Genomic DNA, 26,206 nt, shown 5'->3' on the forward strand with positions numbered 1-26,206 from the left:
CATCCTCGTTTCCAGCGGGTCCTCCGACGTTGCCGCTTCATGCCTCTCCCCCAGCGGGTCCTCAGAAGAGGCCGCTTCCTGGTCAGGGTATTGATTCACTGAATATCATTAGCTTCTTCTTCCCTGTACTATCCTCCACACTCACTTTCTTCGTTGCGGTGGTTGTAAAACATGATATCTTGATCTCTAGCTATAACCTTGTGTTAGCAAGTAACACCGGCTGTTTTAGGGGGGATCTTACATCGTTCATTTGACATTTAAAAAAAATGTTGACTACATTGCCATACTGTAAATGAGCCAGGAATGACACCAAGAATAATCAGAATATGTCCGTAAACACAGGGCTCTGCTTTGTGAGGTCATGTTTGTGCGCATGCGCATCAGTTCAGACACATTACGTTTACATTAGACATATATAGAAGTCACATATTTTTTTGGTAATGTGAGCGACTACAGTGTGAAGGTAGCCTATGTTCTTGATTTTAAATGAAAAACAGCAGATTGCTCAGTCCAGCAAGTTCTGCTTTAACCACAAACACCAGAGCATCCACATCCTTTGTTTTGTTTTCGTTTTTTAAATCATGGTCACCTTTTAGCAAAAAATATACCTGTTATGCAAAACACAAATGTCCACTGCAGAGGACGCTGGTTCAATGCATATTGTGTGTATTTGTCTAAACTGAAATGTCTAACATTAAGATACAAATTTGACTTCCATTATCTTCTGGTAGTTGTTTAGCAAATTGAGATGATTACTGTAGCGACTTGATGAAGAAAGTTATGACCGTGGCGGTATAGTTCGGTTGGTAGAGTGGCCATGCCAGCAACTTGAGGGTTACAGGTTAGATCCCCGCTTCCGCCATCCTAGTCACTGCCGTTGTGTCCTTGGGCAAGACACTTTACCCACCTGCTCCCGGTGCCACCCACACTGGTTTAAATGTAACTTAGATATTGGGTTTCCCTATGTAAAAGCGCTTTGAGTCACTAGAGAAAAAGCGCTATATAAATATAATTCAATTCAATTCAATTTGTCAATGAACGGTGAATTTACGTGCTCATCTTGCATGCCTTGTGTAATCCCCCAAAACTGCTCTTGTTCTTCCTTTCTTCAAGAAAAGAGGCGTTGCAGAAATGTATGACGAGCTGTCAGGCTCATAAATAATCTAGAGGCACATCTTCTTCTAAACCCGCTGACCTTCTGTACATTTGCCTCAAACATGGGCTAATGTTAGACATGGTATCCAGCGAGGGTGCCTGACAGGGTATATTTTGGGAGAGGCATGTAGTCCGAGTCTTAAAACGAGGAATTGTTGGTTCCACTTACTGATATTGTTGAAGATGCTAAGAATCATGTAGACATTCGCTGAATTGATACATGTCAAAATGAAGGGGTTGCATTAGTGCATTAGTACCCAGACCACTTGAATTCTTATACTTACCTGCATAATGAGACTTTATTGTTGTTATTTTTTACACAGAACCAAAGAGAAAGGTCTGCCTCCTGTGCAGCTCGTGTTCCTTTGAGGAAAAATAGAGGATTGGCACAAAATATTTCTGAGAGAATACCTGGAAAACATGAAAGCACGACTGCCACTCCGAAAAGCCGAGTAAGCAGGCAATCCCTTTCACTTTAAAACTGAGCAGTTTACACTAGATTGGCTGGACTTTGTCTCTCCATAATCCCCCTCTTGGGCTTAAATAATTGATTGTGAATTGATTCATGCTCAGCTGGCTCACTTGCTTTTTCTGCCCCCCAACAATCACTGTCTGCTTTGTTTGCATTGCTAGTCAGCATTAAAGCCAAGGTTTTTTTTGTGCTCATTAACTGACATGTTCAAAAACCAGCAATTTATAACAGATTTGAGGTTTGCTGGTGAGCAAACGGAGCAAGTTACCATAACAACAAAGTTGAATTTAAACTCTGGAATGATCTTCCACTTCATGTGAGACAGGCCCCTTCTTTGGCTATTTTAAGACCCTTCTTAAAACCCATTTTTATTCACTGGCTTTTAACCCAGCATGAGACTTTAAACTGTTTTTAACTTTTAACTTTTTTAACTGCTTTTTATCTAACAAAATTGTTCTTAGGGTAATTTTGTATTTGCTTTTTTAATGTGTATTTTACTTCTGTTTTAAATTTTATTTTTTAGTCTGTCCTTTGCCTTTATTTCTTTGTGGTGTACAGCCCTTTGTTTTTCAACTGTGGTTGTTTTTAAAGGGCTTTATAAATAAAGTTGGTATGGTATGGTATGGTATTCTTTTTAAGAGAAAATGCTAAGTCTTTAGCACATTGAATGGAACCTCTTGGTTCAAATACAATTAGTTTAGGTATGTTGGTCAACCTCCAATTGGTTTACATATGTGAAATACCTGTTTCCAAATTCCACAGGAAACTATGGAAATACAAACAATCTGTTTCATCACATAAGTTTTAACTGTAGTCACAGCTGTAACACTTTGCGTGTATTCTTTTGTCCTTTCACGTACATCCTTTCCTAACATCCCATTGAGGCTGTTGCCAAAAAGGCCAAAAAAAAAAAATCCACTAAATTGTGCTATTTTAACTACAGTCGTGGTCAAAAGTGTACATACACCTGTGAAGGACATAATGTCATGGCTGTCTTGAGTTTCCAATAATTTACACAACTCTTATTTTTTTGTGATAGAGTGATTACTTGTCACAAAAAACATTCATGAAGTTTGGTTCTTCTATGTATTTATTATGGGTCTACTGAAAATGTGACAATCTGCTGGGTCAAAAGTATACATACAGCAATATACATGATCAATTTTAGTGATGTAGAAATGTTACAATCAAATCAAATTAGCTTCATGGCATGGTCTCTTAACTTCATGTGAGTGATTATGATTGACAACACCTGTTGATTTCTTTGAGCCCATATAAATAGGGCTCATGTGATGCAGTCATTCGACTCGGTTACAAACGCGACAATGGGAAAGTCAAAGGACCTCAGCACAGATCTGAACGAATCATTGGCTTGAACAAGTCAGGAAAGTCACATTTTGAGCCATTTCAAAGTAGCTTAATATCTCAAGAGCAACTGTGCAGACAATTGTTTGAAAGTATAAAGTGCATGGCGCAGTTTTGTCACTGCCACGATCAGGAAGAAAACGCAAGCTATCACTTGCTGCTGAGAGAAAATTGGTCAGGATGATCAGGAGTCAACCGAGAATCACCAAAAAGCAGGTCTGCAATGAATTGGAAGCTGCTGGAACACAAGTGTCAGTGTCCACAGTCAAGCTTGTTTTGCATCGCCATGGACTGAGAGGCTACCATGCAAGAAGGAAGCCCTTGCTCCAGAAGTGACACCTTAAGGCTCGTCTAAAGTTTGCTGCTGATCACATAGACAAAGATAACACCTTCTGGAGGACAGTTCTGTGGTCAGATGAAACAAAAATTTAGCTGTTTGGCCACAATACCCAGCAATATGTTTGGAGGAGAAAAGGGGAGGCCTTTAATCCCTTGCCTACCGTCAAGCATGGTGGTAGTAGTATTATGCTCTGGGCCTGTTTTGCTGCCAAATGAACTGGTGCTTTACAGAGAGTAAATGGGAAAATGAAAAAGGAGGATTACCTCCAAATTCTTCAGGACAACCGAAAATCATCAGGCCATAGGTTGGGTCTTGGGCGCAGTTGGGTGTTCCAACAGGACAATGACCCCAAACACACGTCAAAAGTGGTAAAGGAATGGCTAAATCAGGCTAGAATTAAAGTTTTAGAATGGCCTTTCCAAAGTCCTGACTTAAACCCCATTGAGAAAATGTGGACAATACTGAAGAAACAAGTCCAAGTCAGAAAACCAACAAATTTAGCTGAACTGCACCAATTTTGTCAAGAGGAGTGGTCAGAAATTCAACCAGAAGCTTGCCAGAAGCTTGTGGATGGCTACCAAAAGTGGCTTATTGCAGTGAAACTTGCCTAGGGACATGTAACCAAATTAATATTGCTGTATGTATACTTTTGACCCAGCAGATTTGGTCGCATTTTCAGTAGACTCATCCATCCATCCATCCATCCATCCATTTTCTACCGCTTGTCCTGTTCGGGGTCGCGGGGGGAAGGCAGGGTACACCCTGGACAGGTCACCACCTCATCACAGGGCCAACACAGATAGACAGACAACATTCACACTCACATTCACACACTAGGACCAATTTAGTGTTGCCAATCAACCTATCCCCAGGTGCATGTTTTTGGAGGTGGGTGGAAGCCGGAGTACCCGGAGGGAACCCACGCAGTCACGGGGAGAACATGCAAACTCCACACAGAAAGATCCCGAGCCCAGGATCTAACCCAGGACCTTCGTATTGTGAGGTACATGCACTAACCCCTGTCCCACCGTGCTGCTCGTAGACTCATAATAAATCCATAAAAAAAAAAAAAATTCATGAATGTTTTTTGTGACCAACAAGTATGTGCTCCAATCACTCTATCACTACAAAAATAAGAGTTGTAGAAATGATTGGAAACTCAAGACAACCATGACATTATGTTCTTTACAAGTGTATGTAAATGGGAACAACGAGAAACCTTGGAAGAGACTGCAGATGTGGGGACCCCCTCCCGGGTGACCTGTGCAATGGATGCCGAGTGGATACAGTTAGTAACATGGTAGTCCTGTTTATATTGAGACCTTTTCCAAATAGGGATGCAACGATTAACCGGTTTTACTATTAACCATGATTAAAAACATCAGTTATCCAATTGCAAGGGCTCCACTACATCGTGTGTTTCAGTCCTCCTCAGTCGCTACAAACGGACATTATGTTGGTACGTTATTTTCTGTACAATCTGCACGGAATGAAAACAAAGTTACACCATTGGAGCACACACTTATATACACACTAGAAATGCGCGGATAGGCAATTATTTCATCCGCAACCGCATCACAAAAGTCGTCATCCACCCGCCATCCACCTGAACCAACATTTTATCAAAACCACACCCGCCCGCCACCCGCCCGTTGTTATATATCTAATATAGACGATGCAAGGCATTAGTGAGGTTAGAAAGCTTTTGCCTGTTAAAAAAAGGAGACTGATCCAATGCAGCAGAGACATTCAATGCGTGCCACGCATTAATATCTCTTGGCCACGCATTTGTGGCTAAGAGATATTAATGCGTGATAATATTATTTATCATTTCCATTAAGAAAGTGTTGACTATTGTTGCCAATGCCCTCAGATCAGGAGGGCGTTCGTCACACTTTGTGTGCGCAGTTGCATCAAGCAGAACGATGCTTTTAAGAAGTTAAAAAAATGTTTTAGAAAGACTAGGCCTATATTTTCGTTAGGTAAAAAAACATTTCTGAATTTATTTAAATGAATATTAACTTTTTAACGTTATAATGCTCAAATAGGGACGAGGGCGGGGTGCACAGTGAAACGGTGAACAATTTCGCGACAAAGATGAACCTTTATTGATTGATCTGCAGCCATGACAAAATATCAGACAATCTCCATTGTCAACGACAGGCAGGAAAATAAAGATAAACACATAGCCTATGTTGTAGGCATAGGCATAGGCTCATACGTTTTTAAGTTGAAATAAAAAAAATAATTAAAAAATTGCCTCATAAGCCTTAGGCTGTCAATCACGCGCACAAACTTAAATTATACAATAACATATGTATGTCATCCCTATTTTAACAAAAATAAATTCAATAAATAATAATAATAAATTACCTGCAACTTATTGGCCAAGGCAAATAGCTGAAGGGGGGAAATCAAACCCATCAGACTGCACTTTATCATCAAACTTGAATTATAATGAAAATAGACGGTCGCGACAAACAAAGCAGGCTGTTTCAAAGAGTGCTGCTCGTTTTTCGTATGTGGGTAACAACATTTAACTATGTATATATATTTCCGAATGGGTTCAACCGCCACCCGCCCGAATCTGTTTAAAATCTATTTTTTTCGTCATGTCACCCGCCCGACCCGCGGTTTATCCGCGGACACCGCGGTTGTGTCCGCAAACCGTGCATCTCTAATACACACATATTGAGAGACATGCTATTATGCTACATAAGCTTAAAAATGACAGCAGAAAGTAGCAACTAAAGGGCTATAAGTCCAATTATGTTAGTGCAAGTTACTACTTTATCAAACTGTATTTCCTATATAAAAGTTTTTTGTTTTTTAAAGGCATGCTCCGTGTTAAAATGGTGCTGTTTTGGGAAGGCCAAGCACGAATCAAATTCATTTAAATTCATTTCAGTGGGCGGGGCTGCTCTGAGATGCAAGTGATTTGAGTTACGAGCTCGGTCGTGGAACGCGATGTGCTCGTAAATTGAGATTCTACAGTAAAAGTCAAAGTTTGTCTTTTACGCAACGGTTGTTTTTCAGAAATATGTAACTCTGACAAAATAAATAGACCAAAAACAAATGTCCATTGCAGAGGATGCGGGCCCTCAGGAGGATATGTTAGTGTTTGGCAGTCTCATGATTGAAAGGGCTATAGATTATCTGTCCAGTGGTCTTACAGAGACTTGCTTGAAAGGGGCTGAGGGTAATGTGATGATGTATTTGTAGATTGGTGTTCCCTGGCTGTCAGTGCATGTGTGTGGAAGCCTTGAGTGTGAACTAAAATGAGAATATTAGCTTACTCATCACATGCTAATGTAATTTTCCCTTTCCCTCATCTATAAGCTAATACACGTGACTCAAGCAATGCCAGCTCAAAAAGGGTGTGTTTGAGTTTTGGCAATTTAAAGTTGGGAAAAACAAGTGTTATAAATAGGTCTGTCAGAATCAGTGCCTTATCGGCTCTGTATTTTGGAGTTGGTTTAGTTATTTTAGTCTTATTATACAAATTACCAAGACTTTCTGCGTTTGATGGTAAATTCTGTTTTTATTAGCCTATTCTGGGATTCTGTTAATGCGGAAAAAATACAAATAACCTATATAATTCCAAAACAAAGCTAACATTTACAGGGCATCCAAAATCTATTTACAGAGCTTCATTTTTCACTTTTTGTTATTACAGCCTTATTTCAAAAAAGAATAAAACATTTTTTGTCTTGGAAGATCTACCGACAACACTTCATAATGACAATGTGAAGTTTTTTTGTTTTTTTTTTAATTGCAAATGTATTAAAAATAAAAGAATCACATGTACAATGGTATTCACAGGATTTGCTCAATACTTTGTTGATGCACCTTTGGCTGCAATTACTGCCTCACGTCTTTTTGACTATGATGCCACACGCTTGGCACACCTATCTTTGGGCAGTTTCACTTATTCCTCTTTACCCATTCCTCTTTGCAGCACCTCTCAAGCTCCACCAGGTCAGATGTGTTGGTTTTCACTCAGGATGTCTCTCTACATTGTTGCATTCATATTTCCCTCTATCCTGACTAGTCTTCAAGTTCCTGCCGCTAAAAAAACATCCCCACATCATGATGCTGCCACCACCATGTTTCACTGTAGGAATGGTATTGGCCTGGTGAGGAGCGGTGCCTTGTTTCCTCCAAAGATGATGCCTGGCATTCACGCCAAAGAGTTCAACCTTTTTTTTTTATAATCAGGCCAAATCATTTAGTTTCTCATGGTCTGCGAGTCTTTCAGGTGCATTTTGGCAAACTTTTTACAAAGAAATCTGTTTAGCCACTATACGATTTACCACCTGATTGGTGGATTGCTGCAGAGATGGTTGTCCTTCTAGAAGGTTCTCCTCTCTTCACAGAGGAATGCTGTAGTTCTGACAAAGAGACCCTTGGGTTCTTGGTCACCTCTTTGACTAGACTAAGGTGAAGGCAGCAATGTACAGAGACATCCTGGAGGAAAACTACTTGCATGCCATCCAACCTGATGTAGCTTGAGAGGTGCTGCAAAGAGGAATGGGCAAAACTGCCCAAAGATAAGTGCGTCAAGCTTATGGCATCGTATTCAAAAAGACTTGAGGCTGTAATTGAGCAAAGTATTGTCCAAAGGCTGTGAATAATTATGTATATGTGATTTTGTTTTGTTTTTCATTTTTAATACATTTGCAAAAATAAAATGTTTTTTTTTTACATTGTACATGTATTTAATTTTGGAATAAGGCTGTAACATAACATGTGGAAAAAGTGAAGTGCTGTGAATACATTCTGGATGCATTGTATTTTGCTGCTCTCAGCTGCACATTTTGCTTCGAGTTTGATCACGCTGTTCATATCAACGATTCTGTTTACTACCGCAGGACCTTGTAACCGGGTCCATATCATGTATACCTGTGGTAAAAATATTAGGTACACCCAAAATATTAGGTACCTTCCGTTCATTCTAATTCAAATTCTGAAACTCAAATCAAAAAATAAAATTAAGGCTGTTTTTAGATTTTTATTATATAAACCCCGTTTCCATATGAGTCGGGAAATTGTGTTAGATGTAAATATAAACGGAATACAATGATTTGCAATTCCTTTTCAACCCATATTCAATTGAATGCACTACAAAGACAAGATATTTGATCTTCAAACTCATAAACTTTATTTTTTTTTGGCAAATAATAATTAACTTAGAATTTCATGGCTGCAACATGTGCCAAAGTAGTTGGGAAAGGGCATGTTCACCACTGTGTTACATGGCCTTTCCTTTTAACAACACTCAGTAAACGTTTGGGAACTGAGGAGACACATTTTTTAAGCTTCTCAGGTGGAATTCTTTCCAATTCTTGCTTGATGTACAGCTTAAGTTGTTCAACAGTCCGGGGGTCTCCGTTGTGGTATTTTAGGCTTCATAATGCGCCACACATTTTCAATGGGAGACAGGTCTGGACTACAGGCAGGCCAGTCTAGTACCCGCACTCTTTTACTATGAAGCCACGTTGATGTAACACGTGGTTTGGCATTGTCTTGCTGAAATAAGCAGGGGCGTCCATGGTAACGTTGCTTGGATGGCAACATATGTTGCTCCAAAACCTGCATGTACCTTTCAGCATTAATGGCGCCTTCACAGATGTGTAAGTTACCCATGTCTTGGGCACTAATACACCTCCATACCATCACAGATGCTGGCTTTTCAACTTTGCGCCTAGAACAATCCGGATGGTTCTTTTCCTCTTTGGTCCGGAGGACACGACGTCCACAGTTTCCAAAAACAATTTGAAATGTGGACTCGTCAGACCACAGAACACTTTGTATCAGTCCATCTTAGATGAGCTCAGGCTCAGCAAAGCCGACAGCGTTTCTGGGTGTTGTTGATAAACGGTTTTTGCCTTGCATAGGAGAGTTTTAACTTGCACTTACAGATGTAACGACCAACTGTAGTTACTGACAGTGGGTTTCTGAAGTGTTCCTGAGCCCATGTGGTGATATCCTTTACACACTGATGTCGCTTGTTGATGCAGTACAGCCTGAGGGATCAAAGGTCACGGGCTTAGCTGCTTACGTGCAGTGATTTCTCCAGATTCTCTGAACCCTTTGAAGATATTACGGACCGTAGATGGTGAAATCCCTAAATTCCTTGCAATAGCTGGTTGAGAAAGGTTTTTCTTAAACTGTTCAACAATTTGCTCACGCATTTGTTGACAAAGTGGTGACCCTCGCCCCATCCTTGTTTGTGAATGACTGAGCATTTCATGGAATCTACTTTTATACCCAATCATGGCACCCACCTGCTCCCAATTTGCCTGTTCACCTGTGTTTGATGAGCATTCCTCAACTTTATCAGTATTTATTGCCACCTTTCCCAACTTATTTGTCACGTGTTGCTGGCATCAAATTCTAAAGTTAATGATTATTTGCAAAAAAAAAAAAGGTTTATCAGTTTGAACATCAAATATGTTGTCTTTGTAGCATATTCAACTGAATTTGGGTTGAAAATGATTTGCAAATCATTGTATTCCGTTTATATTTACATCTAACATAATTTCCCAGCTCATATGGAAACGGGGTTTGTATATGGCAGATTTTAAAACAAAAAGGGGTTGATTTTCATTCAAATATTGCCATAAAATTGGATTTTGTGCAGTTTTCCTTTTTATGGATTTTTATTTTTACAGATAAATACAAATTGAAAAAAAATGTGCAAAAATATGCGTGTTTATATGTGTGATGACAAATTGAACCGGAAGCAGTATTTCAGCCTTTCCTTTGCGTTTAGCATGTTTTTAGCATAACGGTAACATCTTTGTTCAGCAGGAGTCCTAAAAAACAAGTTTCGGACCATTTTTTCTATTTTCATATCTGAAACAAAAGTTGGACAACAATTTAATGACACTTTTTTATATATAGGAATTACCGTATTTCCTTGAATAGCCGCAGGGGCGCTAATTAATTTAAAACCTCTTCTCACTCCTGCGGTTACCAAAACCATGCGGAATGGGCAAGCATGCGCTAATTATTTTAAAACCTCTTCTCACTCCGGCGCATACATTATCATGAAAAGCACATTTAATAAAAAAAAACATTATTATGATCTTACCTTTACTTGTAAATGGGTCCATGTGCAGCTGCTTCTGATCAAAGACAGTCTTTCTTATCTTTCTTCAATTTTAAAAGTCTCTGGAGATATTCCTTTAATTATTACCTCCTGCTTCGATTGAAAGTCCAGTTTAGAAAACTGTTTTATTTTAGATATGTAATCCTCCATGTTAAAAGTGCAAGCAAACAATTGCTGCTTGTTGTCTTCTTCTGCAGTACCTGTCTCCTGCAGTACTGGTAGTTGCAAGAAGGATCACTAGCGCCCTCTACCACCAGGAGGCGGGAGTCATTTAATGACTCATATTTGACCCGGCGGAAGTGCCAAGCATGCGCTAATTATTTTGCGAAACGAGTTTGACCCGGCTGTAATTCTAGGCAGGCGAATACTATATTCCCGGCGGCAATTCAAGGAAATACGGTAGGACTCCTGCTGAACAAAGATGCCACATCAATGTGGAATGGGTTCCCAACAGGTATAAAAGAAAGGGCATCTCTATCCTCCTTCAAAACCGCAATAAAAGTTCACCTCCAGGCAGCTACAACCCTAAACTAACACCCTCCCCGGATTGCTAATAATCAAATGTAAACAATCAAATGCAGATACTTTTTCTTATGCCTTCTGACCTCTCTCTCTCTCTCTCTCTCTCTCTCTCTCTCTCTCTCTCTCTCTCTCTCTCTCTCTCTCTCTCTCTCTCTCTCTCTCTCTCTCTCTGTCCACTACTTGCTGTCCATATCCAACCCCCCCCTCCGCACCCCCGATTGTAAATAATGTAAATAATTCAATGTGATTATCTTGTGTGATGACTGTATTATGATGATAGTATATATCTGATAGTATATATACCTGTATGTATCATGAATCAATTTAAGTGGACCCCGACTTAAACAAGTTGAAAAAACTTATTCGGGTGTTACCATTTAGTGGTCAATTGTACGGAATATGTACTTCACTGTGCAACCTACTAATATAAGTCTCAATCAATCAATCAAAAATGTTACCGTTGTGCTAAAAACATGCTAAACGCAAAGGAAAGGCTAAACTACTGCTTCCGGTTGAATTTGTCATCACACAGATAACCACACATTTTTGAAAATGCTTTTGCGTTTATCTGGAAAAATTCTAATCCATAAAAGCAAAACAGCACAAAATCCAATTTTATGGCAATATTTTAATGAAAATCAGCCCTTTTTTGTTTGCTTTAAAATCTGCCATACATAATAAAAATCGAAAAACCTAATTTTATTTTTTGATTTGCGTTTCAGAATTGGAAATAGAATGAACGGAAGGTACACGGACCTAACCGGATGTAGACCGGGAAAAGGTTGACTTTTATTGCCTGGTGGCATTGACATTGCAGCCATGTTTGATCGATTTAGTATATGCTCAGAGCTGATCACCAAGAACGACCTGAAATTCATCACGATCATTGATCACAATCATATAATTGCTTAGTCCTACTATATAGTACCAACAGAATTTGGTTGTACCAAATTTGGTTCCCTTCCCCAGCTGTACCGTTTTTTCTGTTTAATACCCCTCAGAAATGATCTCAAAATGTGATCACACTACCATTTATTGGGAAGCTCACTTAACTGACATATGCGCATACTTGCCAACCCTCCCGTTTTTAGCGGGAGAATCCCGGTATTCAGCGCCTCCCCCGACAACCTCCCGGCAGAGATTTTCTCCCGACAAACTCCCGGTGTTCAGCCGGAGCTGGAGGCCACGCCCCCTCCAGCTCAATGCGGACCTGAGACTGAGTGGGGACAGCCTGTTCTCACGTCCGCTTTCCCACAATATAAACAGCTTGCCTAACGAATTCAAACGAATGGAAACAAGAATTTCAGTTCATCCAGGACAGTTCGAAGGGGAAGGTGTATGTTGCCTGTAAATATGTAGAACAGACTTCTCCATTGAACACGGTGGCCGAAATGATATACTCATCATGAACGGAGAAGTTAAACAGGACAATACTGCATCTAATGGACAGCCACCGGAACACTGAAATTCAAGTATTTCTTTTATGTAAATAAAATAAATAAATATATATATATATATATATATATATATATATATATATATATATATATATATATATAGCTAGAATTCACTGAAAGTCAAGTATTTCATACACATATATATATATATATATATATATATATATATATATATATATATATATATATATATATATATATATATATATATATATATATATATATATATATATATATATATATGAAATACTCGAGTTGGTGAATTCTAGCTGTAAATAACCACGCCCCCAACCATGCCCCCGCCCCCAACCCCCCCACCTCCCACCTCCCGATATTGGAGGTCTCAAGGTTGGCAAGTATGCATATGCGTGTGGATACATTTTTATTTGTTTGTATAGTGTATTAGTTAATAGTCCTCTGCTTTGTTTAGTCTGTCAAAATCGTCTTTTGTTCTACCTGATTATTGAATGCCTATTTTACTTTCAGTATAGCAGTGTCTTGTTTTACTTACCCAGTATTATTTTCTTCTGTTGTATTCCCATTTTGGCGTTATCTGGTTGCAAAGTGCAGCAATCCTCCAATCTCACTTATGTAGGGCTGCAGCTATCGATTATTTTAGTAATCGAGTAATTTATCGATTAGTTTGTTCGACTAATAGAGTGATTCAATAGAACACACTTTATATCCTAAATGCATGTTGTAGGGAAAATAGTTGAAATACATACATATTTATCTGCTTGCCATAACTTTCATTCTTTTTTTCTATTAAATGTATGTCATCAACATTAAAAATGCACTTTCAACATGCGTGTGCATTAGGGATGTAACGATAAATGGTAAAATGATTAACTTTCCAAGGTTTGTATTACCGTTTTGAATCATTATAAAACTGTGATTGATAACACTTTGATGAACTCACGGACCGGTGACACAGCTCATTTACTGGTTAAGCAAGCTTGTGCTACAGGGAAAGCGTCCGGTGTGAGTGCGGACTCTGCACACCTCAGGAAATATGAGAAGCTGTTTGAAGCCATCAGAGCTTAACATTCATTTTTGAGGTATTTACAAGTTTAAAAGTTAAATCGTCAGTTAACTTTCAGAGAAACGACATTTTCCAAACTGATATAAAAATATCCACTGGAGAGGACACACAACTACGTTTTTTATATACACTACCATTCAAAAGTTTGGGGTCACCCAAACAATTTTGTGGAATATCCTTCATTTCTAAGAACAAGAATAGACTGTCGCGTTTCAGATGAAAGTTATCTTTTTCTGGCCATTTTGAGCGTTTAATTGACCCCACAAATGTGATGCTCCAGAAACTCAATCTGCTCAAAGGAAGGTCAGTTTTGTAGCTTCTGTAACGAGCTAAACTGTTTTCAGATGTGTGAACATGATTGCACAAGGGTTTTTCTAATCATCAATTCGCCTTCTGAGCCAATGAGCAAACATATTTTACCATTAGAACACTGGAGTGATAGGTGTATAGAGGCCCATTTCCAGCACCTATGTAGATACTGCACCAAAAACCAGACATTTGCAGCTAGAATAGACATTTACCACATTAGCAATGTATAGAGTGTACTTCTTTAAAGTTAAGACTAGTTTAAAGTTATCTTCATTGAAAAATAAGGACATTTTAATGTGACCCCAAACTTTTGAACGGTAGTGTATATATATATATTAGGTTGTACTGTATACCGGTATTAGTATAGTACCGCGATATTAATGAATCATATTCGGTACTATATTGCCTCTGAAAAGTACCGGTCCGCCACATTCTTCACTACACACCGTAGCTCACCGGCGTCACAATGTAAACAAACGCCAATGGTGGATCTACACCTGACATCCACTGTACAGATACCAAGTAGAGTAGCGTATCTAGTCGATACTACTATGATTACGTTGATATTTTTTGCCATCACAACATCTTCTTTCGTTTAAAAAAAAAAAAATATGTTTATAAACTCAGGAAATATGTCCCTGGACACCAATGTACGATCCTGTAACTACTTGGTATCGGATCGATACCCAAATTTGTGGTATCATCCAAAACTAATGTAAAGTATCCAGAGAACAGAAGAATAAGTGATAAATACATTTTAACAGAAGTGTAGATAGAAGATGTTAAAAGAGAAAGTAAGCAGATATTAACAGTAAATGAACAAGTAGATTAATAATACATTTTTTTCTACTACTTGTCCTTAATAATGTTGACAAAATAATAGAATGATAAATGACACAATATGTTACTGCATCTGTCAGCAGACTAAATTAGGAGCCTTTGTTTGTTTACTTACTAATAAAAGACAAGTTGTCTAGTATGTTCACTATTTTATTTAAGGACAAACTTGCAATACGAAACACATGTTTAAAGGCCTACTGAAACCCACTACTACCGACCGCGCAGTCTGATAGTTTATATATCAATGATGAAATCTTAACATTGCAACACATGCCAATACGGCCGGGTTAACTTATAAAGTGCAATTTTAAATTTCCTGCCACACTTCCGGTTAAAAAAGTTTTATTATGCTGACGTATGCGTGTGACGTCACGAGGGCATGGGAAGTATTCGGAGCCCGGAGAATCCTATACAACAAGCTCTGTTTTCATTTCATAATTCTACAGTATTCTGGACATCTGTGTTGGTGAATCTTTTGCAATTTGTTTAATGAACAATGGAGGCTGCAAAGAAGAACGTTGTAGGTGGGATCGGTGTATTAGCGGCTGGCTGTAGCAACACAACAAGGACTACTTACTTGGATAGCAGATGCCTAGCCGATGCTAGCCGCCAAACCCACGGATGAAGTCCTTCGTCGCGCCGTCGATCACTGGAACGCAGGTGAGCACGGCTGTTGATGAGCAGACGAGGGCTGGCTGGCGTAGGTGGAGCGCTAATGTTTTTATCATAGCTCTGTGAGGTCCGGTTGCTAAGTTGCTAAGTTAGCCTTAGCGTCGTTAGCAACAGCATTGTTAAGCTTTACCAGGCCGAGAATTATTAACCGTGTAGTTACATGTACAATATTTAATAATATTGTTGATCTTCTGTCTATCCTTCCAGTCAGGGATTTATGTATTTTGTTTCTATCTGCATTTGAGAACGATGCTATCACGTTAGCTCGGTAGCTAAGTGTGTCACCGATGTATTGTCGTGGAGATAAAAGTCACTGTGAATGTCCACTTTGCGTGCTCGACTCTCATTTTCAAGAGGATATAGTATTCGAGGTGGTTTAAAATACAAATCCGTGATCCACAATAGAAAAAGGAGAGAGTGTGGAATCCAATGAGCCAGCTTGTACCTAAGTTACGGTCAGAGCGAAAAAAGATACGTCCTGCACTGGCTCTAGTTCTTCACTCTAACGTTCCTCATCCACAAATCTTTCATCCTCGCTCAAATTAATGGGGTAATCGTCGCTATGTCGCTCCGAATCTCTCTCGCTCCATTGTAAACAAAGAAAAATTGTGAGGAATATTACCTCCTGTGACGTCACGCTACTTCCGGTACAGGCAAGGCTTTTTTTATCAGCGAGCAAAAGTTGCGAACTTTATCGTCGATTTTCTCTACTAAATCCTTTCAGCAAAAATATGGCAATATCGCGAAATGATCAAGTATGACACATAGAATGGATCTGCTATTCCCGTTTAAATAAAAAAAAATCATTTCAGTGGGCCTTTAATGTACCCTAAGATTTTTTGTCAAAGCAATTTTTTGTGGCCCCCTTTATTTAGAAAAGTATCAAAGTATAGAAATAATTTTGTTACGGGTTCCGGTGCCAAAATATTGGTATCAGGACAACACTAGTTTGTAGTAATAAATACGATTAGAACATTTTAGAATTATGTTTGTGTTCAATTACAGTAAGTGTGTTCATTCTAAACTGCCACTTCATTTTACACACTAGCACTTTTACCAAGTCTTTTTTTGAGGGTTGGGGGGACAATTCCACAATAATATCGTACCGTGGCCTTATTACAGTGAAAATATTGTACTGTGAAACTTTTATTTTGTTACATTAAAGTTCTGGGCCTTAAAGCAGTCTGGATTTTATACAATGTTTATAATAGTTACACTTAGTGTTGTCCCGATACCAATATTTTGGTACTGGTACCAAAATTATTTGGGTACTTTTCGATACTTTTCTAAATAAAGGGGACCACAAAAAATGGCATTATAGGCTTTATTTTAACAAAAAATCTTACAGTACATTAAACATATGTTTCTTATTGCAAGTTTGTCCTTAAATAAAATAGTGAACGTACTAGACAACTTGTCTTTTATTAGTAAGTAAACAAACAAAGGGTCCTAATTTAGTCTGCTGACATATGCAGTAACATATTGTGTCATTTTCCATTCTATTATATTGTCAAAATTGCGGACCGGTACTTTGCGGACCGGTACTTTTTAGAGGCGGTTTAGTACCGAGTATTATTCATTAGTATCGCGGTACTATACTAATACCGGTATACCGTATAACCCTAGTTACACTCATTAAACGATTCGCCCATGAATGAATCAATTAATTGTTGCAGCCCTACTTGTGTGTACAGGATAGGGACATTGAACAATGTTTTCCCCTAACCCCTTTTCCTCTCGTCCCCCACAGGGAAGTCACAACATGCAGGCTCGTCTTCTGCCGCTCTGCAGCAGGTAAGCTGTGCCTTTAGCTCCGCACACTACCAGATAAAACAGATCAATTTTCTTTTTCAGGGGAAGCCAGAGAGTGAGAGAGGGGCTGATAGGAGGAGCATGAAAGAAGGAGGGCACTAGTTTCGAAAGTGTTCTTGAGAGAGAGAGCAAGAGGAGCAGTGTTGGCACTGGACTCACTGCACTGCAGGTGGATCACATCCGTCTGCTCCAAGAAGGTTCTAAGGCAGCCGGTACAAGATTTCCTAAAGCAAACAAGGTTTGTTGCTCTTTTTGCTTCTCCACAATAGTAGCAGCTGATAGTTGCCTGGTTGTGTCGTGCACATAATGAACGCAGTGTTCGCCACCACCAAGGCTGTTATCTCACTGCTTATTGATTCTGTGCACTTGTGACATTTCCCAGAGCCGCCAGTGCCAGGGAACTGTGCACCACTTGCATGACTTTAAAATCTACATTTTATTTTCTAAAACTGGGGGAGTCGTTAGAAACGTCCAAACTAAAGAGAGGGTGGACATTCCGGTGTGGCTGCCTGAAGGGTCCAGCATGGTAAATGAAATAGCTGAGGCCCTTCTTCCCTCCCTTTTTAGAGCCCTCTTTGACTACAGAGAAGAATAGAATGAGGAGATGTGAATGGGCCCAAGATGGCTTTTTGTGTGCACAAGAGAGGTGCTGCCCTCTCAAGTGTCAGCATGCTTAGTGGGTGGAAGGTGTTCAGATTAAGGGCTAGCTTTGTCTATCTGGGCCCCATTGATAAGAGATAAAATAATACTTGTGCTTAGTTACTCCCTTCATATGACGCGAGTGTCAAAAGTTCAGGATTTTTTTTTAGGTTTCCCTCCCGCAACCCCCGAGGATAAAGTGATACGCACAAGTGTTTTTGTCAGTGCATTTGTCTGTTAATCATCCAGTCAGGAGTGATAAGGCTGCTTCTTCCTATAGGGCCCGAAGGTGTGACATGGAAACACAATGCATTGTGGTTCTTGCTGACCACGTTCTAAAGTTGTTCTTTTCTTTAACAAGTTCAAAACATGACGCAGACGTTGGACATAATTAACTGCCACCATAATAATAATAATAATATATTTAATTTGTAATGCACTTTTCATCACAAAAGATCTCAAAGGGCTGCAAAGTTTAAAAGTTAAAAATAGGGTGGAGGAGAAAAAACATATACTCAATTAAAAAAAAAAAAAGACACGGCTAAAAATCACATTAGTAATTAGCAATGGTTGTCAGGATCGCTTCTGCGGTAAAAAAAAGGGTAACACTTTAATATGGGGAACATATTCTAAGTAACAAAGACTTAATTTAGAGTTATTTGGACACTAGGGGAACATATAAGGGTTAGGGCAGGGGTCGGCAACCCGCGGCTCCGGAGCCGCATGCGGCTCCTTGACCACTCTGATGCGGCTCAGCTACATGCATGCCGACCCCCCGATTTTCCCAGGAGACTTATGGATGTCAGTGTCTCTCATAGACTACTCCCAGGGAAAAATAATCCTATTAACACTCTAATTACTATATAAAGGGCGTGCCCTAATTGCACTGCAGTAATTGTCCTCTATGGCATTTACTTACAGCATGCCAGGCCAGCCACATGTTGTATGTTGTTATTACTTGCTCACACAGGAGACAGCAAAGCATAGTTACTCATCAGCCACACAGCTTACACTGACGGTAGCCGTATCAAACAACTTCAACATTGTTACGTTACAAATATGCGCCACACTGTGAACCCACACCAAAAAAGAATGAAAAACACATTTCTGGAGAACATCCCACTGTAACACAACATAAACACAACACAACCATTACCCAGAATCCCATGCAGTCCTAACTCTTCCGGTCTACATTATACACCCCGCTACCACCAAATCCCCCCACACATCAACCCCCCCCCCCCCCCCCCTCTTCGTGGTTGGTTGAGCGGAAGAGTTAGGGCTGCATGGGATTCTGGGTATTGGTACCGTCAGTGTAAGATGTGTGGCTGCTGAGTTAGTAGCCTTGCTGTCTCTTACGTGAGCAAGTTAAAGCTGCATTCCACTTGTGGCCGAGCAGGTACACTGATTGGGCAGACTGTAGAGGGCGCCAAATGCAGTGTCATCACGCTCTGATATTCGGGAGTCTCCCGGGAAAAATGAGAGGTTGGCAAGTGTGACGCAAGCGACATTCATCCAAAACTCGCGGGCTGCACTAACATCCAAATCCCACATTATAGTGCGTGCCGGTGCGTGTGTCTGAGACCCCTAGTTAACATAGCACAAAGCATGTAAGCTTTGTATGCGGTGTTTTTCATTTTAAATTTTAAAAACATTTTTGTGGCTCCCATTACTTTCTTTAATGTGTGAAACTTGCCAAAATGGCTCTTTGAGTGGTAAAGGTTGCCGACCCCTGGGTTAGGGTTACTAATAAGCAATAATTCTGAGGTTATTGAGGGAAGACTCTTAGTTAATGGCTTACTGGTTGTATAATAAGGCCATGCAGAATAAGGCATTAATAAGTACTTAATAATGACTAATTAAGAGCCAATATGTTACTAATTTGCCTGTTAATAAGCAACTAATTAATGGTGAATACCGTATTTCCTTGAATTGCCACCGGGTATATAGTATGCGCATGCCTCGATTTACCGCAGGGTCAAACTCGTTTCGCAAAATAATTAGCGCATGCCTAGAATTACCGCAGGGTAAGTCACGTACCTACTACGTTTTTAGCGTTACCCGGCAGTTCGCGGTATTGCAAATGTTCGTTCAGCGTATTTTTTGCACTGGTATACAGTACAAAACGAGTGACACGTCACGAGTTACACGTCACCTTTCAAGGCATCATTTTCAAAATGGAGGAGGCTAATTTCAATAATTTAAAATCGGGTGGAGGAGCGTATCTAGTCAATACTACTATGATTACGTCGATATTTTTTGGCATCACAGCATCTTCTTTTTTTTTTTTTTAAATGTATATTATATTTATAAACTCAGGAAATATGTCCCTGGACACATGAGGACTTTGAATATGACCAATGTATGATCCTGTAACTACTTGGTATCGGATTGATACCCAAATTTGTGGTATCATCCTCAACTAATGTAAAGTATCAAACAACAGAAGAATAAGTGATTATTACATTTTAACAGAAGTGTAGATAGAACATGTTAAAAGAGAAAGTAAGCAGATATTAACAGTAAATGAACAAGTAGATTAATAATTCATTTTCTACCACTTGTCCTTTATAATTTTGACAATATAATAGAATGGAAAATGACACAATATGTTACTGCATATGTCAGCAGACTAATTAGGATCCTTTGTTTGTTTACTTACTAATAAAAGACAAGTTGTCTTGTATGTTCACTATTTTATCTAAGGACAAACTTGCAATAAGAAACATATGTTTAATGTACCGTAAGACTTTTTGTTAAAATAAAGCCAATCATGCAATTTTTTGTGCTCCCTTTTATTTCGAAAAGTATCAAAGTAACGAAAAATATCGAAATAATTTTGGTAACGGTACCAAAATATTGGTATCGGGACAACACTAGTTGGATGTTAGCTAAGCTAAGCTATCTGTGGGTTACGAACAATGAACAGTATTAGAAAAAAAGGGGATACCTCTATTCATAGATCAATTACTGAGAAGACTTTAAATATTTCCCACATTAATGCAGAGTGTATTTCAATCTTGAAATTTATTAAGTTTGAAACAAATTCCTCCAGGAGACACCACACAAGTGACAAGTCCTTTTGACTCACTCTTTAAGGACGACAGTCTTTTCTTTCTGATGTGAAAAATCCGAGGTCTTGCACACACCCAAAGTAGGTTTGTCCGTGAACCTTTACCGACTTGGCGTTCCGAAATGTTTGGCCTGTTCAAAAACTAATTCCGTTAACGATCGAGATACAGAACACGTTTAGCAGCTTGCTCAAATCTCGTCAATTGGACGTTCTCCACCAATTTTACTTATTTTTTAATGTGGCTAGCCTTTAGAACAGGGTTTAGTTTGTTTCGGTTCAGTCTGATGATTTTTTTGTCTTTCTTTCGTTGCTGTCTCTCACAATACCTCCCGCTGGTTGATTACAGCCATATAAACAAAAACTTTGTCCAGTAATAATAGATACCCAGCCCCTACAATGCATTGCGAAATCACATGCCCTTTTCGAGCCCTATTTCAGGCTGTTTCTATGTGTTAGTTTAAAAGGCACACATTTGGTAAATGCTTTGCACAACCCAGTAATTTTATGATAAATGATAAATGATAAATGGGTTATACTTGTATGGCGCTTTTCTACCTTCAAGGTACTCAAAGCGCTTTGACAGTATTTCCACATTCACCCATTCACACACACATTCACACACTGATGGCGGGAGCTGCCATGCAAGGCGCTAACCAGCAGCCATCAGGAGCAAGGGTGAAGTGTCTTGCCCAAGGACACAACGGACGTGACTAGGATGCTAGAAGGTGGGGATTGAACCCCAGTAACCAGCAACCCTCCGATTGCTGGCACGGCCACTCTACCAACTTCGCCACTGTGATGCTTTCTCTTACCTTCCTCTGGAAGCCATGGCATGGAACCTGGCTCAGATATATGCCTACCACTTCAGTTGTATACATTATTGCTCCAAAAAATGTTGTGTTTCCAGTGCATTTTGGCAGCCAAGTGTTAATGTTTTGCGACAATGTTGGCATCAATGTTCTGTAACCTCATGCAGTCACCTACATGCCATAAAACATGAGTAGCCACTGACACCAGCCATATTTTTTTCCTCATGCCACCTGCGTTAGTCATTTTACCTTCTTATATTACTTAAGAATGAAATATTCATAATGGGCTAATTATATGCAGAGTATTTTGAGTTCTACTAGTGATGACCATTGACCTCTTCCACCCTAAGGCTTACACAAGTGCTGTAATACAGTCGAGACCACTGCAGTGTTTATTTCATTAAAGCAGGACTCTGTGTCCATTTTTTGATTAAAATAAGAGCTCTGGTAGGTTACCTAGGGTCTAAGGCGGCAGCTATCAATTATTTTAGTAATTGATTCATTTGTTGGATTAATCGACTACTCGAATACAATACTTTGTAATCTTAATACGTTTATCTATTCAAATGTGTGCTATTTTCAAATTCTTAGTTACATGTCAAATAAATTTAAAAAAATAACACCTCTACTTGCTGACATATTTTCAAAAGACAGGGAGTACTCAGAATGGAACATCGAGACTATTGACAAAAGTTGGCAATCCAGAGTTCTTACTTTACCATGAATTGATTAACGTGGACCCCGACTTAAACAAGTTGAAAAACTTATTCGGGGGTTACCATTTAGTGGTCAATTGTACGGAATATGTACTGTACTGTGCAATCTACTAATGAAAGTCTCAATCAATCAATCAAAACCAAGCGTGGATGGTTTTGGTCCTAAGGAGCAAACTGATACACTGGGATACGGCAAAAACTTCAATGTCATCTGTGCATCACTTTGTCAAAGTTGTACCCAGATTATTTTTGCAAAGTTGGTCTTGACCACAGTAAATAATCTATACAAATATTTGAGCTTCTTGTGTTAAAAATACATTATTTCTGACCTACAAATATATTTAGTAACTCTTTTTTGCACCATTTGCTGGACTAACAAGTGGAGGAAAATAAATGCATAGTTTCGGTAATTTTGGATCTACTACAAGCTTTCAGTTGAATTTAATGTATTTAGGCTGGTCCCACAGAGGGGATTACTTGTAGGCTTTGACAAGAAAACTAAACACCTCTTAGCTTTCATGCAGATGCACACACGGGTCCACTCTAATTGTGATAACATTTCTTTATAAGTTTCAATAATATATCTGTTTCTTTTTTTTTTTTTTACAGTCAAGCTCATTTTATTTTGTAAACCATTTTCCTTTCTTCTTAGTTTACATTAATTTACACACTGCAAAAAGTCAGTGTTCAAAAACAAGAAAAAAAATATACAAAAATTTGGGGTATTTTATTTGAACTAAGCAAATTTATCTGCCAATAGAACAAGAAAATTCAACTTGTCAAGACTTTCCAAAATAAGTAAAATTAGCTAACCTCAATGAAACCAAAAATACTTTTAAAATAAGTATAATCTCACTAATAACAAGTGCACTTTTCTTGGTAGAAAAAAAATAGACCTTTTTGCTCAATATGTTGAAAAATATTCTTAAATTCAGTAAATGCTAGTGCCATTAACTTGACATAATGCGCTCGGCATCATGATTTTTTTTTTCATGCTTGAAGTAAGAAATTATTACTTTAAAAAATTAGTTTTATACTTGTGAGTGTTAATGACACAGCTTTGCATCAGTTGATATTCTAGTTTCAAGCATGTTTTACTCAATATTGGTCATAACATCTCTGCAACAAGCTGTAATATCTTACTAAGATAATTTATGACAAAAAACCTTAAAACAAGTAAAACACGAACATAAAATCTGCTTAGTGAGAAAAATTATCTTATCAGACAGAAAATAAGCAAATATCACCCTTATTTGAGATATTTAATCTTACTTAGATTTCAGTTTTTGCAGTGCAATTTCAGGGAAATACTCTTTATTGTTATGAGCTGTCCTCAAATTACACAATTAGAATGTGTGCAATGTCTAAAGACCAATTTAAATGTCCTAATTATACAAAAGAGTGGTCATCTTCATCCAGAGCCCTGACACAACCTTTAATATGGTAAACTCCAGCTTGTCTGTTAAAACCAAACCAACTGGGATCTCAATTATTTTAATATAAACCCATGGTCAAGTCTGAGTTCATAGGAAGGCTACGCTCAACTGGTCCTCACAGAGTGGCTGGTTGTGATTTTAGTTAAGAAGTTATGTACTGTATACCTTATGTAAGTAGCAGACAGTGTCAACCAAAAATATCTTTGTTAGATGCTGTGTCCACCTTTATGTGTCATTTTCCCCTAGAAAACTGCAACAGGGACTGTACCAATTGTTGCAAATGCAGATCTTGAGTTGTCAACTTTGAATTGGTTTAAATTAACTGGCTTGCTAGTGCGGTTGGTTTGGCTGAGTGTGAAGTCTGTCATCCGCATCCTGGTATGCAAACAAGTGATCTAAGACTCCCTGAAGAGATGGTCTCAGCTCTGTGATCTATACCAAAACATGATTCAAACTGCATCAAGTGCTTCGGTTCACACTAGAGTACCGAACTACATGTCTGGACACAGCTTTATATCAGTAGAGTGGAAATACAAGTTGACTTTGTATGCTTATTTATGTTTTATTGTATCCATTAAAGTGACTTTATTTGTACCCGAAAGTAGATTTGTTTTGCAGTGTGAAATACAGGAGAATGGCATATGCATTTATATTAAAATAAACAAAAATATTAACACGAAACAGATCACAACATGACAAACATGACAAAGTACTCAAAAGGCTGCCTGGCACCAGGACCAGGAAAAGAAAAAGTCACATGAACAATAAAAAGAGGTAGAATAAAAGTTAGTAATGGACAGTAAGACAAAACTACTTCCGTATTTTTCGGAGTATAAGTCACTCCGGAGTATAAGTCGCACCGGCCGAAAATGCATAATAAAGAAGAAGAAAAAACATATATAAGTCGCACTGGAGTATAAGTCACATTTTTGGGGGGATTTTATTTGATAAAACCCAACACCAACATCACTTTTGAAAGGCAATTTAAAATAAATAAAGAATAGTGAACAACAGGCTAAATAAGTGTACGTTATATGACGCATAAATAACCAACTGAGAACGTGCCTGGTATGTTAACGTAACATATTATGGTAAGAGTCATTCAAATAACTATAACATATAGAACATGCTATACGTTTACCAAACAATTTGTCACTCCTAATCGCTAAATCCCATGAAATCTTATACGTCTAGTCTCTTACGTGAATGAGCTAAATAATATTATTTGATATTTTACTGTAATGTGTTAATAATTTCACACATAAGTCGCTCCTGAGTATAAGTCGCACCTATACTATGAAAAAAACTGCGACTTATAGTCCGAAAAATACGGTATGTATTAATAAGTAGATACAAATAAATAAATATGTGCAATATATGTACCCCGCCTTTCGCCCGAATGCAGCTGAGATAGGCTCCAACACCCCCCGTGACCCCGAAAGGGATAAGTGGTAGAAAATGGATGGATGTGCAATATAGCTATAGTTTGTTTAAAAGAATAACTGCGGCCGGAACAAAGCTTTTCTTATACGGAGATGTTCTGCATCTTGGGACCCTTAGCCTCCGACCAGACGGGAGGAGCTGGAACTCACCATAAAGAGGGTGGAAGATTTCTGCTGTAATTAAGTTGGCAATCTGCAGTACCTGCCCAGTGTATAGGGACTCTGAACTCACCTGAGGCCCACCAATAAGTCGACTTGACCACTTGATTATTTGGCCTAATCGGTTTCCCTCCTTCAGAGGCAAAACTGATTCAATAAAAGCCCGAGAAAAAAAAATCATCAAGGTTTTGTCAACATGAAGGAATGACAATTTCCTTTGACAGTGAAGACGCTGGTGACCTTTTGCATTTGCGTTTTGGATTTTTTTTGCTATAACCAAACCTTTTTTTTTGAACAAATGCTATTTTCTGTCATTGTCTGTAATAATAGGAAAGTGGACTGCAGACTCGATTAGTAAATGTGCAATAACAGTGACCACGTCAAGTCTGCACTGGGTGGTGCACATAAAGCAAGATGTGAGCCAATGAGAAAACAGGGTTCGACTGTTGTTTTCTCTTTGTGTTGTCATTTCCTGTGCAGCTGGTCCAAATACAGAAAAAACATAATCATGAGATGAGGAAATCTAAACAGCATTTCACGCCAATGGGCTGGGTGTGCCCCTACTGCTGACACATGTGCAGTGAAATGAATCGTCTAAATTTCATAATGTGCAGCTAATGACAGTCGGCCGGAGAACAAAGGCACAGATGTGAAGCAGCTTTTGTGGTAATAACAGGTCCACAAAGAGGCCATTTACACATTTAATACTAATGGACACAAGGTGGATAAACAAGGTTTATGGATTTATTTGACCACATTTTTGAACATCAGAGATGCTGACAGTTTTGTCCGTCTGTTAATCCGTCTGGTTGGCTGTTGTACAAAAACTACT

The 26,206-nt window shown here is 38.8% G+C and overlaps 1 protein-coding gene across 4 annotated transcripts in view; it reads left to right on the plus strand.

Moving 5' to 3' along the window:
* The window catches only part of LOC133639684 (gamma-adducin-like), a 220,420-nt gene that overhangs the window by 38,283 nt on the left and 155,931 nt on the right, over nt 1–26,206 (plus strand). For 3 of the 4 annotated variants that reach the window (XM_062033202.1, XM_062033207.1, XM_062033205.1), the window contains 2 exons: nt 17,039–17,082; nt 17,143–17,338. The gene's annotated coding sequence lies outside the window, so the exon portion shown is untranslated. Of the gene's footprint in view, nt 1–1,478; nt 1,608–17,038; nt 17,083–17,142; nt 17,339–26,206 lie in introns of all 4 variants that reach the window. The other variant, XM_062033206.1, reaches the window with a different exon arrangement.

Source organism: Entelurus aequoreus, linkage group LG22 (genome assembly GCF_033978785.1).
Source record: "Entelurus aequoreus isolate RoL-2023_Sb linkage group LG22, RoL_Eaeq_v1.1, whole genome shotgun sequence".
Taxonomy (NCBI): Eukaryota; Metazoa; Chordata; class Actinopteri; order Syngnathiformes; family Syngnathidae; genus Entelurus; species Entelurus aequoreus.